The sequence below is a fragment of the Kryptolebias marmoratus genome, linkage group LG11 (assembly GCF_001649575.2).
Source record: "Kryptolebias marmoratus isolate JLee-2015 linkage group LG11, ASM164957v2, whole genome shotgun sequence".
Lineage (NCBI taxonomy): Eukaryota > Metazoa > Chordata > Actinopteri > Cyprinodontiformes > Rivulidae > Kryptolebias > Kryptolebias marmoratus.
Window position 1 is genome coordinate 7848302 of NC_051440.1, and position 17334 is coordinate 7865635.

The following is a 17334-nucleotide window of genomic DNA, read 5'->3' on the forward strand; positions in this document are numbered from 1 at the left end:
CGGGGGGGTGGGGGTGGGGGGGTAAGCAACCATTAAAGTGAGTTTTCTTGGTTTACAGTTGTGCTTTAGCTCTATATTCCCAACACTTCACTAATAACATTGTATTTGTCTGTCTGTGCATTTTCTTTGTTTTTTGATTTTTGTCCAGGTGACATTTTTGCAGTGGGACTGAACTGGCTATAATGTCTTAATTTATCCGTTGTATTAAAACTTATGGGAATAAAATAGCACTGTGCACGACTGATAAGTTCAAATTTGACATGTAGTGAGTTTTAGCTGTTGTTAACCACAGACATTCATACACATGTTCAATTAAGAATTTCAGGGTTTTCTGGAGGAGGCAAAACTTTTATGTACTAATTCAAACTGATGCTAGAGTTAAAGAGTTTTTGATGGCTAAAACCCCTCATACATGCTCTATGTAAATGAACTATGACTCATAATTAACAGTGATTGCTGTGGATAAGGAAATGTTATTCTGACAGTAGAACCAGAGATGACACATTTTTTTATGTTTCTAACCTTTTGTAATATTGTGCTGTGTATTTACTTCTTTTTTTCCCTAAGCCCCTAATGAGAATAACAGGGCTGCTTAAAGGAGGAACACACTTCTGACTGTGCACAGAGAGCCAGACATGTTGTAAAAAGACAGCTATCTCTTTGGCAAAAAGACCTCCTCTCATTCAAGTCACCTCATTGTCTCTTTAGGAAATCTAAGAGTATGATTGGTTTGTTTTTCATATTTCCTGATAATACATCGCTTGATGTCACGCATATTATAAAAAACAAAAAAACAAAAAAAACAAAACAGCCCCAATAAGGTAGTCTTTGTCAACCCTTTTTCACTTTATTTTCAATCAAATCATCCTTTTCTCTGCGCCTGCTTAAATCACGTCAGGTGTTTGGTGGGAAAGATGCCACAAAAAAAGTTGTCAGTCCACCACCCGCCCAACCGGCGCAGCCACGCTCACTGTCAGCTCGACACAGCAACGCCTTAGCTGTGACACGAACTGGGAAACCTTCTTGTAGTAAAAAGAAATCTCCTTTTGAAATATTCACCTTGACATGGAAACCCAATACAGCAGGGAGAAAAGCGTCTGTTCGCGACACAGAGCCATTAACTAATAAAAGCATTAAACATCCAAGCCACAATATCTGCATACAAACATAAATCAAGAATTTTCTACTTAGGAGCGTGTCACATTAACAGATCCTTTTTGACACTTTAAACCAAATGAACGCCCCACCGATGCCAACTTTAATAATAATTCTAAACTAAGCTTATTTCTCTTTGTGCTAATAATAAAAACAGGCACATGCCTCGTTCAGTGATGATAAACACCAGCAGAACGGGTCACTAATGTCATACCAAGGCACGAGAGGAGTTGTTATTCTCAGATGGAAAAAATGACTAAGACGAGGACGTGAGAGCCAAGATTGGGAATTTACGATTAGACAGTGGATGTGGGGATGAAACAAGCACAGTCAAACTCTATTTATCAGCCTGCCGTCACAGATGCTGTTATAAGTAATGCTTGAAACTAACCTGAAGCTACAAACGCAACACGGGCACAGCCACATAACGTTCCACCATCCTCTCATTACGCGTCCAGCTGTCCTCAAACCACCGCAACCAATAAATTGTTTTAACGTCTGCGTCGCAGCCAAGCAAGAAGTCAGGATGAAGGAGGGCTTCGACTGTGCAGTCTGAGATTGAGGCGCTCATGCAAATGGAAAAACATTTTGCAAGTGTTGCGTACAACGCTTTGGAAGCCAGCAGGTTGTAATGCCATTTAACACAGCCTGGAAAAGAGAGACTGTTAATGTTGAAGCGTCAGTGATATTAGATCCGTTCTGTATGGTTGGAATATTTTAATTGTGAGGAAAGAAATTTTGTAGCATTAACCAATTACTGTGTTTTACTGTGTGAAATAAAATTTAAAAAATACAAGACTCTGGACTGAGTATTGGATGTTTTTCCTCATGTTAAGAAGTCCAGAACATTTGACTTTTGCACATTTATCAACCCAAGTTTTCATGTGCTTTCAGCTTAAACTTAACCTTGTATAAACTTACACTTATATAAATGCATTATGTATTTCCTGTATTTTGTAATGCCTTGTGGAAAAACAAAGTAAGAAAAGTCATTCTAGTTTTGGTTCTTCTCTAGTTAAGGGTGCCAGTGTATAAGCGCCGAAGCCCACTTACAGCTGTTCGCCCCTTATTCTTTCATTTACATCATGATTTTTGATTTGCTGCTCCTGCAGCAGTGAGGAAAGCTGATACAATACAGCACATCCAAACATGCAGCTTGATTGGGAAAAGAGCGCTATGATGTTTGGTAGCAGAACATGGTGCTGCATAGACAAGGATAGCAAAAAACTTTACATGACTGGACTGGTGGTTTTATATCTTTACCTGTTTTTGTACAGTTTCAGTCTAGGTTTGATGGTTTTTGCAGGCTGTTCATTTCAGTGTGATGATGTCACACATGAATGTTTGAGCTGTGTAAACCTTCCAAAGGTTTTGCAAACAAACCCTTTTTATGTCCACAAACTTCACACTTTGTATAGGGTTTATAAATTGAATCGGAGGGAGATCCCCCAAACTCTCATTGACTTGCATTGCATCGGAGCTCAGAGTTCTGTCTTCAAAATTGAAACTGAAGAGTCTTTTGAATTTGTCATAAAACACTGTAAACACATACAAATTAGCACGTGGGACCAGCAGATGCTTCTGCCCCTCATATTGTAAAACTTTTTCAATACGACTCGTAGTTTTTTGCACAGCCAGTTTGTTTGAGGTTTACTTTCTAGTCTGCCTGTCTTATTAAAGAGTCCTGTCAGGGAGTGAGAGACAAAGGTTTGTGGTAACCATGGTGACCCCAAAGGCTTCTAGTGAGTTCCTCTTATCTTTTTTTACCATTCTCCTGTGCGGAGCAGAGTGCACAAACTTTTCAGATTTTTTCGGTCGGATTAATTAAGCTTCTGTGTGACACAAAGTGCTGTGGACACACCTACTGAGACATAAGCCATTGGTTCGTGGACTTATGTTTTACATTCTTGAGCTCAGCACTCATGTGACACCACTTTGGTGTTTCTGGAGCCAGAATTGAGCAAACTCACATAAGGAGGTGGTGCTGTCTCCATAATTATATATGTGGGGGATTATTTTATGTATTTGTAGCTAATGACATCGTAATGACTCTTTAGAAAGTCATTAAGGTGCCATTAGCTTCTAGTGCCATGCATTGATTTAGTTTTAAATTGAAATAAGAGTTAAGAAGTTGTAAAAATCAGGGGCATTGCACTTTAAGCCACTTATCAGCTTCTGGACAGACATTAAATGACTACATAGACTTGAAATAATGCATTAAATGATAATGGTAAATGGCTTGCACTTGTATAGCGCTTTATCTAGTCCAAGGACCCCAAAGTGCTTCACATTACAATCATTCCTAAAATCATTCACTCTTTCACACACTGATGGTGGTAAGCTACATCGTAGCCACAGCTGTCCTGGGGCGGGCTGAAAGAAGTGAGGCTGCCATCACACCGGCGCCACTGAACCCTCTGACCACCACTTGTAGGTAAGGCAGGTGAAGTGTCTTGCCCAAGGCTGAGACTACATGAGCAGGGTCTCAAACCGGCAACTCTCTGGTTACAGGACGAACCCTTACCTCCTGAGCCACTGCCGATTAAGTATCTTAAATAATTTAGTCACAGAACACTTTGTTTACTCCACACAAGTGTGTGTCACTTAGAGATCATCCCATTTCCTAAAGGTAATGATTATTTCACACTATGTGCCTGAACTAATTTATGTGAAAGACAGAAATTAAATTTAAAAAAAAAAAACAAAAAGAAAAAACTATTTTTGACCATTTTGAAAAAAACAAAACAAAAACAAAAACACTCTACAATGTGTCTAGAGTCAGATTGAATTTGCTTACCACAATAACTGGGTTTCTATTCTTAAGGTTGCTTACAAATTGTAGCTCACTGATTGCTTTTAGGGGAGAGAGCAATGGGCATCTTACTAAATTGTTTCATACTGTCATTACCTTCAACTCAGAGCATAATAATCAAGAATAATTTGCATTTTTTGTCCTCTTAGGAGGATCTGTCACAACATCACTCACATCCTCTGCACCTCTCCTCCCAAACACACAAGTAAAATCAGCCTCTGCAGCCGCTTCAACAACAATAATGAGGGTTATGTAGTCAAAATGATGACTGTGTACAGCAAAGACAGAAAGCCTGGATTTGGCTTTTGGCAATATGCAGTTTAAAGTTCTGTGTCCAGCAGAACCAGGTGGCCTTCTGATTTTATAACAGTACACGCACATCATGTTTTTAACAGATGATTTTGCATTTTAGTCACCATCAATGAGCGTGGTTTCAGGTGGTTTAACTCTTGTAAAGCTTGTGCGTGAACCGTGGGCGGATCTCAACTTTTTCAGTTAAAGATTAATAACTTTACTGTTGCTGCCGGTTCTTAAAATGTTTTACGGTGAATGTAATTAGGACCCTATGAAAAGTATTTACAACTTTTCTTGTATTGAGCTCCTAGCCAGAAATATACCTTATACCTTTTTTATCATTTGTTTAACTGTAAATGGTACCATAATCTTAAAAATGAACTTAGTGTTGCTGGGAAGAAGCAGTAGATAAGAAGAGCATAAATTCATCAAGAAATTGTTTACAAAGATAATTAATTTAATACATTAACAAATAACTTTTGTGCAACCACAGGAGTCCAGTATTAAGGTGAGTGTATATTGGTCTCACTTTTCAGACTTGAAGGCTGTGATTGTTTTTTCCCATCACTTTCCACCTAGTTGTCAAAACTGAATTTGAAAAAGAGTGTAATCATAACATGTTTACAAGATCATCACTATTTATTCTGAAGTGTAAACCAAACATTGGTGTTTTACACGGATATGTTTAACAAGAAATGTTGTGCTTTATGGAATTGCAAGAGATAGAAAACTCACACAAGTTAACAAGTTTGCACTTATAGCTGACTTGTGTTGTTGATTCAAAAAGCATACTCTGCAAACAATGAGTCCTGGATCAAACAACCTGCAGTGAAAAAAAAATCTCTTCATACGCAAAGTTATATGCCATTTTCAACTAAACAAATATGTTCAAAAGGCGAGCTACAACAAATGAAAATATCTAGTGGCACTTTGTGCCTGTCTAACCCAACAATTCAATCTGTGTATGGCCATGCTTCTGGAGAAAATGATTTAGTTTTTCCAACACTGATGTGTACTTATCAAAGAAACCACAGAAGCTCAAGAGTTCCTGCCTCGGGTATTTTCTGCCTCAGCCTTGTTAGCTCGGCTGCAATCAGGATCCTTCTGACACTGATTCAGCGTCAACCAAATATCTTCAGGAGGACAGATATTAGACTTGAATTGGAAAATGAAACACTCTTGCACCCGGACTGGCCAAGCACACAATTTAGGGTTGTTTCATTTAGCACTACACATCATCCATCAGGACTTTGAAGAAATCAAAGCCTAGGATTCCTTGAAAGACTGCAAACAGGACGTTGCATTGCATGCCAAAGTTTTAAACAAAGATCTGGGGTTATCTGTTAGCACTCAGAGTTTGTGTTGGCTCTCAGCTACAACTACCCCAAACCTTAGCTGAAAGTCTGTAAAACTGCCAAAGTTACAGTCATTTTTGTGTAAGATTGGGTCATATTTAGGGTCTCAGACCCATGAGGAACAGTAATGGGTAAAAGTTGGTAACAAGAAGCCAATTGGAGACACAGCTGGGTGTGTGAATTTTCAGATCAGTGAATCAGCCTTTTATAGAAATGTTATAATAGATGTTGATGGATCAGAGTCACAAAGTGTAGGATTACTGCAAATAAACAGTAAATCTGTTGTAATGAATTTTAATTCTCTTAGCCAGTGAAGATGTGGATGAGAATGGAACAACACTTCTGTGGACTTAGGCTCTTTGAAACGTTTCCACCTCCTTTTGGGGGAAACAAACCCTCCACTTTGACTGGCAGTGAATGGAACTACAAACATCCTAAGAAAACGGCTTCAAATAAGACTCTTAAGATTCTTTTGAAGCTTTTAAATGCTTAAATAATATGGCTTTTTAGGCAAAGAATGATTAAATCTCACTTCCGATCAATAATCAACAGCATTACACCATTAAACTTTCACAAATATGAATAAAAGTCATCTGATCGGGTGAAGGACAAAGGGGGTTTGGCAGCAGCACTTTTTTTCCCACTTTAAGTGGTAAGTTTAGGGGATATCTTACTAACAGAAAGAAAAATGAACTCACACACAAACAAAGGCAATTACATGATCACTTTTCCTTTTCATGGAGGTGGATGTTAAAAAAACACAACAATGTAACAGGCTGACAGAGACAACATTTAACATTAAATTTCTCATCTGAGAATGGGAGCAGAATAATACCTACTGATGTCAGTATGGATGTTTTAAAGATACTGAGCTAAAATCTGGTGTGGTAGTAGCTGAGACGTATCTCTGATACATACATAGAGGGAAAGCAGATCACAGGAAATCTTTGTTTGAAATTTTGGTACACAAGGCAGTGTGCATTCCTTCAAAATAAGGTACTTTCATTGTTAAAATGCATTAACAACAGAGATACATTTTGTGTTTACCTTACACTAAGTATCTTTTATCCAGCTCTTCTTTTTTTTTTTTTTGTTCAATTGAAGAGTGGTAAACCATTTAAACTCATTTGTACTCTTTGTTCTTCCAGACATCGTCAAGACAGTTTTAGATGTTGGTCGAAGTGCAGCTACATCACATTATTAGAGCTGCTGTCCCTGGTACCCGGAGGCGGCTGTTCAGATATATCACCAGAAGATTACAAGTGGTCCCACGTTTCTCTGAAATAATTTAGGCTCAACAGTAGAGAGGGAAGGACATAAACCAGTTAGCTGTCCCTTAGGGCAGAAATGTTCATATTTTCTGTCATGGTGATGGTTTAATGATTTAGAAAACCTCGTTTTTGAACAAAACTCCAAGGAGTTACTGTTTTGTTTGATTTTTTTTATGTTTCAAATTGTTTTAGTGTCAGATTAGAGGGGGAGGTGCTACTTGATGAAATAAATTCCCCTTGGTTTTTAATATCTCAGATAATAAATGGCCCTTGGTCTCTGACTCAGACAGCTCGTGTGTAAAAGAAGAACCTGAGAGTCACTGCTTTGACTGGAGATGATGAATCATTGATTTTCTTTTGATATGAGAGGTGATGGGGCGTTTCTCTGAGACCTGTCAACAAATGTTTCACAACAACCGCAATAACAGGACAACAAGAAAAAGGCAAGCTCAAAGACTAAATGGGTTTGGAAGTGCCCATGTCTTCACCATGCTAAACTTTTACAAATCCTTCAAATAAATAAAGTTTTATTTTACTCAAGTGACATCAATCAAGTGGTATAATTTGCATAAGTGTCTTCCATAGGTCCGTCAACTGTTTTTTTTTAATCTGCTTATTCCTGTCCAGGGTTGCAGGAAGCTGATGCCTTTTTCCAGCCATCGTTGGGCGAAGGACACACTGGGCAGGTCGCCAGTCTATTACAATCTAATAAACCTTGAATCTTAGTGAAGCTGCAGTCAGAGAAGACAGAACCCAGCTCCAAACATGGCCATGTTGTAGCTGTGTTTGGAGAAGGTAATGTCATTTATTGGACCAGTGTCACCAAATTCTATAAAGACCTTGGGATAGGACCCTGAGATAGACTGGTATTTTGTCCAGGTAGCACCCCACCTCTCTCCCAATAAAACTTCTTCTTTTTGGGTGCTCCCTTATGCAGGGGTTGCCACAGCAAGCCTTGACTTTGGTAGATTGGGTAACTGGGCTGTACTTATATAGCACCTTTCTGGCCAACCAGGCCACTCGAAGTGCTTTACAACACAATCTGTGCCCTCATTTACCCATCCACACACATTCATACAGCACTCTACAAAGCTAACCTGAATAAATCCTTCGACAGAGTGTAACCAGTGCTTTAGATCACAATCATACACTAATGGGGCACATCAGAGGCAATTAGGGGTTCATTGTCTTCCCTAAGGATACTCCAACATGTGGTATACTGGTGGAATCGAATCTTCACTTTTGGTTGTTAGCAAGCCATTGCAGCATTTCCTTTTCACTGTTGTTCTCTGTAAAACTAATACTGTTTAGGTTGGACATTTATATGCATCTGTGAAGATCATGCTGGTTCTCAGTTCAGAGTTGGTGTCAAGCTCTTTGGGTTGTTAACATATATTTTTTTCAAAGATCCTCTGCAGAAACCCATCAAACCCAGACATTTTAATAAAACAGGAGTCTCAGCTCACCTTGGTCTCTGCCAGCTCAACTATTTAGAGCCAGTAAACCGGGCTTTGTGATATTGTGTTGTGGCTGCAAACTGCTAGTTATGTGCTTTCTTCAAGCAATGATGATAGATGATCAGAGGCAAGAGTCTGACCCTTATCTCATCTTTGTTGATTAAAGATCTAGCATTTGGCACTGCATTAGGTAATCAGCTGAGCTTAAAAGTTTTGTTTTATTTCATAATAAATAAAAAAAAATGTTCCTCAAACTTGTAAGCACAGCTTTTTCACCATCCTGTGTTTAGAACTCTGAAGAAGAGTATATAAACCCGGGTGGCTCAGAACCACCTGCTGTCTAAGGAGATTTGGCTAAAGATACGATCTAACAGCATGTGTAAAGACTTAAAACTCTTTTGTCCTGGCTGCTGTCCAAAAGGTCTTTTAAATACCTCAATGACATGTTTAATTTGCTGTGCTGATTGCTTACACATTGTTTGTCTGTTGATTTTGTGACTGTTGCCGGATATATAACAATTTGCCCATTGGGAATAATAAAAAAAAGCCCTTCGTCCTTAAATCCAGAGATATTATACAGTCCAATGAAAGGGGGCTTTTTATTGTTTATGTTATGTTAAACCAACAGTCAGATGTCATTGAACATATACATACAATCATGGGAAAAAGAAAGTCCATCCTCTTCCAATTTTAGGGTTTTATAGTTTTTTTTGTGTTTCATATTAAAAATAATTTAGTTTTATAAAGTTATGCAACTATTTAAATCAAACCTCAAGTGTACAAAACACTCGACAGATTCCACCATATATTTATTACACAAACATGAAGCCAAAATGAAAAGTACCTAACAGAAGCACCTTTAGAAGCATTAAGTCTTTACATCTTTAAATTGAGCCACTCTTCTTCCCAACATTTCTTCAGTTCATTGACAGTTATGTGCATCCGTTCCTGTGCAGCTGCCTGAAGGTCCAACCTCAGGATTTTGATCAGGCTGAGGTCTTGACTTTGACTGGACCATTGCGACACCATGATTCTTTTCTTTTTCAGCCGTTCTGTTGTAGATTAGCTGCTGTGTTTGGGATCGTTGTGCTGTTGCACCATGACCCTTTTTGGTCCAAGCTCCAGCTGTCAGACACACAGCCTCACATTTGTCTTTTGAATCATTTGGTCTACAGAGGAGGTCATGGTCGACTCAGTGATTGCAAGGTGTCCTGGTCCTGTGGCTGCAAAAAATCCCCAAATCATTATCCTTCCACCACCATGCTTGACAGCTGTGTTTGCTTTTCTCCAGACATAGCACTGTGCATTTTGGGGAAACATCTCTACTTTGGTCTCATTTGTCCAAAGGACATTGCTCCAGATGCCTCGTGGTTCATTTAGATGCAACTTTACAAACCAAAGTCGTGCTGCCATTTTCTTTTTAGAGAACAGGCTTTCTCCTGACACCTCTTCTAAACAGCTAGAACAAAGAAGTGTAATCATGTGACTGCATGTGGCTGTTAGCAAAACATCTCATGAACCACTGGACTGATTTTAAGGAAACTCTCAAAAAGTAACTTTTAGATGTGTGTCTGCAACTGATCAACTTTTGGAGTCATCCAAAATCAAGACAGCTACCACAACTAACCGACCTTAGAAAACATGAAAATAGCTTTACCTTAGTCCAGGGGTGTCCAATCCTAGTCCTCGAGGGCCACCATCCTGCATGTTTTACTTGTTTCTCTGCTCCAACACACCTGATTTGAATCAATGGGTGATTAACAGGCTTCTGCAGAACATGGAGAGGTGATTTAACCACTGAATCAGGTGTGTTGTAGCAGAGAAACAAGGAAGACATGCAGGATGGTGGCCCTCGAGGACCAGGATTGGAGACCCCTGCCTTAGTCAAATTTACACCTGTCAAGCTAATATTTGGTGTGGTAGTAGCTGAAAAACACTCCAACACATACTTTGAACTGTAACATATCAAATGTCAAACATGTCTTATCAACTTAAAACATTGCACACACATGGAGCAGTGGGCTGCCATCTAGGATACCCAGGGAGCAGCTGGGAGGTTAAGGTTCTTGTGGAGCTAATAAGTGGGTGCCTCATCTTCCCCAACCAAATTCTGGGTCTGAGGAGTCAAACCTGTGATCAGCTCGCCTCTTCTAACCTCTGTACCGCTACTCCCCCCAGGTGTTGGGTGTTTTATGGCAGTGGGCGTTAAATGCAGCTTTGATATCTACACCCGTCTGCCTTTTTCTAGGCCTGCGCTTCAGCCTTCCATCTTCATTCATTCATGACAGATTTCACACAACAGGAATCCACTGACCAGCTCTTAGCTCATTGATCCATTCCATTCAAAACTCTATTTCTCCAAACTGAGGTTGTTCAAAATGTCCTTTACAGCAGGTAAGATATTAATTGTTCCTAACCTTTACACAAAAACCCACTTTTAACATGTCAAAAATACCTTTAATGCTTATAAAACTTATTAAATCCTTTTGGACAAATCGAACTAGTGCAGTAAGACTCTCTTATCTTTTGTACTAAAAAAAAAAAGTTAATGCTTCCTTATCAGAAACAAAGACCTGTTTGAGACACGACTGCTGCAATATAGCCAGAAGGATCAATATTTGCTGTACTTTATAGCATTCAGTAAGGAGATTCAGGATATGAAATGGAGACATGACACTGTTGCCTGAGGGGCCTATTGCGACAAATCCTGACCAAACAGAAGGACACTGCAGCCAGCCAGACCAAGATTGCATGTCAGTGGGTTGATGCCTGGGTCACACTGTACACATTAAATTCCCTCTGCTCTTGATGAGAGGTGGAAATGTGCTCTCGCAGCAACCGTTCAATTAAGGCCTTAATTAGGATGGATTAAGTGCAGAGGTTTCAAATTTAAAAAAAGAGGCTTTCTGTCCTTACTGTGAAATGTAACGCAGCAGGAAAATTGCTCACAGAAGACAATCACAGCGATAACAATATGTCTAATCATAACTATGACTGGCATATAGAATCAGCTCAGTCACCTCTGCTCCTGTCACATCTATTAACGCTTTCATTTTTCCACACAATGACACGGGCGTGTTTCAGTGTGCTGGTGCAGAAAAAAAAGGCAGACACGGTTATGTCTTTATTAAGAGCTTTGGATGCTGGATGTCAAAACGGAAAGAATTTCAAGTAGTGTACGTATTCCTCTGTCTGATGGAGGGATCAAACTTGTTGAGCTGCAGTCATGGGAAAAGAGAAAGCTTTACATACCAGGGCATCGTAAAAATGATCTGATCTTTACCAGGTTCTAAAATTATTCAGTGTCACGAATACAGAAACCCACAACAGATTCTGCCATGTCATATTTCATGAACAAAGCCAACGAAGCAAACACAGAAAAGCTGTGTGTTAGAAATATATGGACCAAAGTAAAGACGTTTACCCATCATGCACAGAGCTTACATTTGGCAGAAACCCCAAACACCTCATACCAACTTCCAAGCACGGTGGTGATCTGATGATGACATGATCTGAAGTAAGGTGGTAAAGAAGAGTGGTTCAAAATTGTGGGAGATTGATAAAGTCATACAGAAAACGACTATTGAGAATGGAAGTTCTACAAACTAATGGCGCACTTCGTTTTACTGACACAGCTGTCCCAGTTTGGCTTTTGTTTAAAAAATAATGACACAGTGGAATTGGTTTAGTATTTGTACACTTGAAGTTAAATTTGGATCATTTTAGATCCTGATAAAGACCAGATCAATTAATTAAAAGAAGGTAGACTTTCTTTATACTATGAGACGCACTCCTCAGCTGGTTACTTCTTTTAATGGTTAAAAAGAAAACGGTGTAAAAGTTTATGAACCCTAGCAAAGGTTTGCTGTTTTTTTTCATTCCCAGCACTGGGTTTCCGATGAGCCATCACCCAGTTATATTTGGTTTTTACACCAAATTATATGTGCCGTAGCCGAAGACTGACAGCTCAAAATCGGCACCTTCTCGCCTGCAGAGAACAGATGCTGTGCTCAGCTTGAAGTCAGTTTGTGGGCTGCTTTTAAAGCTATGGATGAGTCACTGGTGTGCCCTTTGCTGAGGGCTCCCAAATCACATTTCCTACAGAGCCACTCTGGTCTGCAGTGCAGGACGGCTGCTTCCACAGCCACACACTGTCACAGCCGCAGCCTATTGACAGCATGACAAAAATTCCTTTCTGAAATTCATGCATTCCCCCCCATAAATCCCCAAAAGTCGGCTTCTGAGCAGCTGTCGTGGTGCGCCTTTCTCAATTAAAATGCAACTAAAGGGACGACTCTGCAGAAGGTGTTGTAGCGGAGAGCATAAATCCACTGGCGAGCGCAGAGGACATCTGAGCGACAGAAAACGGTTTTAGCTTCGCTTTTGTAACGTAAGGTCTACAACCAGATGTCGGGAGCGCTGAACCAGAGAGAAAGACGATGATAACTGTTTGGATGTCAGCCAACGCACACAGATCCAGATGTTTGAATCTTTAAAGCGATCTGATGCTGGAAAGACAAATGCAGCACACTTTACCACACAGTTAAGGAGCCGGACTTTTTAAAAAGACTCTGTCACCCTAAATGCAGCTTCAAGGGGCTAAGTTGAAATTTACTGGTGACAATAAATAAATAAATAAATAGATGAAGTTACAGTAATATAGTTTTTTTTTGTGAGGATGATTCTGCGATCCGTCTGTTTCGAATCGCAACTTGCTCATCATCAAACTATACCGTTTTTCCTTACAACAATGTTAAAAACATGCAGGGCTGTCCAACTTCAAAGACAGGATGTTTTATTATCGCCCATGACTGATTAAAGTTTGAGTCAGTCAGAGTCAAGATGGCCGCTACAGCCAACTGACCTTAAAAACCCACAACAATGGCTGTAGCTCAGTCATTTTTACAGCTATTGACCTGAAATTTTGTGTGTTTGTAGCTGAGCGTCATTCACAAGCACTATATTGCACAAGATCTCTGCTGGAAACTTTTGCATTAGCTGTTGGAGTCAACCCTGTTTGCCTGTTAGCAAAATATCTCCTGAATCAGTGGGCGGATTTCCATGAAACGTTCAGAAATTAATTCCTGGATGCACATCTACAGCTGATTAACTTTTGAAAATTTAACTGTTAAACACAAATGTGGCTATACCTCGGTCAGTTATAATTATAATCAGTAAAACAAAACAAAAAAAAGTAACAATAACAATTATTTCAAAGCATCAGCTGTTTGGACTTTAACGGAATTGCTTTGTTTGTCAGTTACCTGTATATTTCTATTTACCCAACTTCTCCAAATGTAGATATTTTTTCCTCCTCTCTCGTTCAGTTTTAATCAACAGCTCAGACTTCACTGGATTAATTACTGGGTTTATTAAGTGTTTTTAAAACATTGCTAAAAGTCTAAACGCCCCAATCTCTGCAAGAGGTCTTCAAAAAGTCCAAAAATATAAAACCTAAATGGAAAAAGTGCTGTAGAGAAACCACTCAGTCCAAACAGGGACATCGAGATCCTTTAAAAATAAACAAAAACCTAATACTACTTCGAACCAAGTATAACAGGATCTTAATGTATATGACAGACTCAATTTATTAGATCGGAGTGGAGTTTGGTTTAAAATAAACTGCATGACCCGACTCTTTCTGTGGCATATGAGAAAGTTTTAAAGCATTATATGAAACGGTCAAAACCCCGAACAGAAAATCACACTTTATAAATAAAGTACGCACAATATATTTAGAATAAAACGATAAAAATAATAATAAAAAAAGCTCAGCATGTACAACATGCACAGCCTTTTTTCTAATGACCAAAAGCTTAAAAGGAGATGAAGTAAAGTTACAGTGAGAGTAGCTGGAGGCCGTCAAAGACAAAAAAAAAAAAAAAAAGAACATGAGCACTGGCAGCAGCATAATGGGCCACCAGCAGATAAACAATACTGACTGAAGAACATAACAATGTTATGTCCAACATAACAACACACAAATCTAAGACTTACAGCGATACAGCAGAACCCACTCCCTTCTGATGGGACAAAATCTGATATGAAACATACTCTAGTGCACTTTGGTGCCATTAATAGCTGAAGTTTCTGCTTTTTTTTTTTTTCAACTTTTATTCAGGAAAAATGCCTGTTGCTAATAAAAAAAATCAAATATTTAATGTGCTGGTTTGACAGCTTTTAAAATTTATAGAACAATTGATATTTTGTATCACGGGCCTGAACGTTATGGCTGTAGCATCAGCTACAATGATAACGAATCTCTTTTCCCCACTAGGCACCAATAAATCTATTGTTGAGGATTTGGATGAAAGGGTTCCCCCNTGTATCTTCCTGTAAATATACACGTACAGCTCCACGCTGAACAGCATGTTTGCTTCCGTCCCCCTCATTGTTTTGGGACTGAAATATCGAGACAAACCTGATAAGTGGCCCCCCGAGGAAACAAGGAAAAAAAAAACAGGCACCTCTCCAATTTGGCTCCACTGTGCCGAGTTTCTGTGTCCGTGTGATAGGCGGTGTGCTCGCGCTGAATCGCTGAAAATAAAGAATGGGTTACCCCAATTTTTTGCATGAACTGAACTAATGGATTAATCTGTTAGTTCAGGTTGTAGGTTTGGGTTTCATCTATCCTTACCATGCCTATTGAGCTTCTATAAATCTTTAGTATCGTTTGATGCACATTGGGAATCCCTGAGTCAACAAACCAGCACATGGCACAACACTTTTTAAAGAGATAGGTTGGACATTTTCAAGTGAGGTTCTGTGAACAATCCGTATTTCACCTGTTTTAGATAGCATTTTGAGCAAACTCAGTTTAGAGAAGCATGAGCTAAGCTTTGAGCTAACAGCTAGTTTAAATGTATTAAAGTGAACTAGAGTCAGTTTTTAAAACAACGCCAATCCAAACTTTCAAAGCAGTCCATGCAAACTCTTTTCGTCGCTTGTGCGTTTGGCAGTTATTTACAACTAGTCTTTTATTTCCAGTAACGATCCCTGTGAAAAACTCATTCTGAAGCCAATCATTTTAACTGCAATCTGGCAGTTAAAGATGCAAAGAAAAACGCAATGAAAATAAACAAAAATACACAGCAGTTCAAGCTATTGACTTTTACACTGCCTGTTACTCTGGCGGAGCATGGAGTAAACATGGAAATTAGTAATATGCGCAATTATAATCATGATATGAAAACAATAGAAATATATGGTAGCACCATATACACTAGGATCGCCAAGATGGAGAAGTAACAGCTTGCCTTTGACAAAAACATTGACTAAAATTTTAGATAAATGAAGGTTTCTGGAAGGAGGTTTATGAAGTCACAATTAAATGTACAACAAACTGGTCAACTTTTTTTACTATTTTAAAAAACAAGTATACAAAGTACCTGTGTATTTTAGTCTTTGGGGTTTTAATCAAAGGGAGTGCACACAAGAAAATATATATATTTTTGTTTTCATAAAAGATTTTTTTTCTTTGTTTTAACCTGTAGAAGTACACATAACTGTCAACACTTTATTATAGATCTTTAATTTATTAATGTCGCAAACTATAGTTGTTTTTATTTGTAGTATTTATACAACATTTACTGAGTTCAGTGATCTTTATTCAAAGCTTCAAGTTCATTCTGGGCACATTTTATTTAAGTGGGAAATTGGAGCAGGAATGGCTTTTTTATTATAAAGGTTGCAGACGTCTGGTTTAACCAAATACTAGCTCTCTGAGTGAGTATTGCCTTTTAAAGGGAGCGAATCTCTTCAATTTAAAGGGCAATAATCTTCTAACAGCAGACAGACCAGCAGTTACATTGCCTCACAACAGAAACTAACACTGACAGGAGAAAGTGACCAACACCGACTCTAGAGTTCATCTCAGAGCATTCGGTCATGCCTGAACATTTGGTCCGTGCAATAATAGATATTATCCTTCTGGCATCCCATAGGAGACCACTTTTTTACTGGTCTGTAAGTGATGAGTTTAATCTAAAAGAAATATACGCCTCTCTGTAAATCACACACACCAACTGAGCTGATTTGTTTGTATTCGGAGGATGATAAGACTAATATGCGAAATGATGCAAAAACTGAGAAAATGAAGAATAGAGTGACAACATAGGTTTGCCCAACAGACTTTAAAAAAATTAAAAAAAACACAATCTCAATTTTGACTTCTCTGTGGGTCTTGTTGCATCCTTGGCAGATACCGTTCTGTGTCTGGTTATATAAGGTGCATGTTCACATATTTAGACAATATATCACCCAATATGAAAACAGGGCAAAGTAAAATACAGACCGAGCACTTTGTCTTTGTTGGCAGATTTATCAGCATCCAGTAAAAACCTATGGCGGGTGAAGATAAACGGAGTAAATCCTAAAGAATCTCACGTTTCACATAAAGTTGTTCTTTTTGAGGTTATTGGTCTTTTTGATGTGCTGTTTGAAAAAGGCATTAAGGGGGCTTACTCATAAAAACTGGCACTTTGCTGGCATTGAGAAAGGAAAGCCACGTAGGGAGATAAGGTCCTTTGGTAATTATGTGTGATTTTAAAAAATATTTACACAGTCATCAAACTTTCATTAGAGAATGTTTTCATACTGATGTCTCGTTCCTTTTTGAGCTCTCCCAAAAGATGTCTGTGGAAGGTCCCGCTAAACAGACTTGGCATTAGGTAGGTATTTGTTAGCTTTCTGTTATCGTTTTTAGGGGAATCTGCCCCGCGGTGTCCAGGAACCGAATGTCTAAGATGGCTCACAGAGTTCGTTCGGGAAAGATTCGAGTCCAAGGAGCTCAAACTCCAGTGATAGGGAAACAACGACTGCACCAGCATTGAGCCAGCAAATCTGCTCAGCAGATATCATAAAAAAAACCACTTTAATCAGTGATCCAACAGATAATTCTTTGTGATTGCCCTTTAGCGTGACACAAGGCCATTATGGTGGAGCTGCTGAGCTGAGGTAATGTGCCTGCTGGAGACAACTTTGTGGACTTT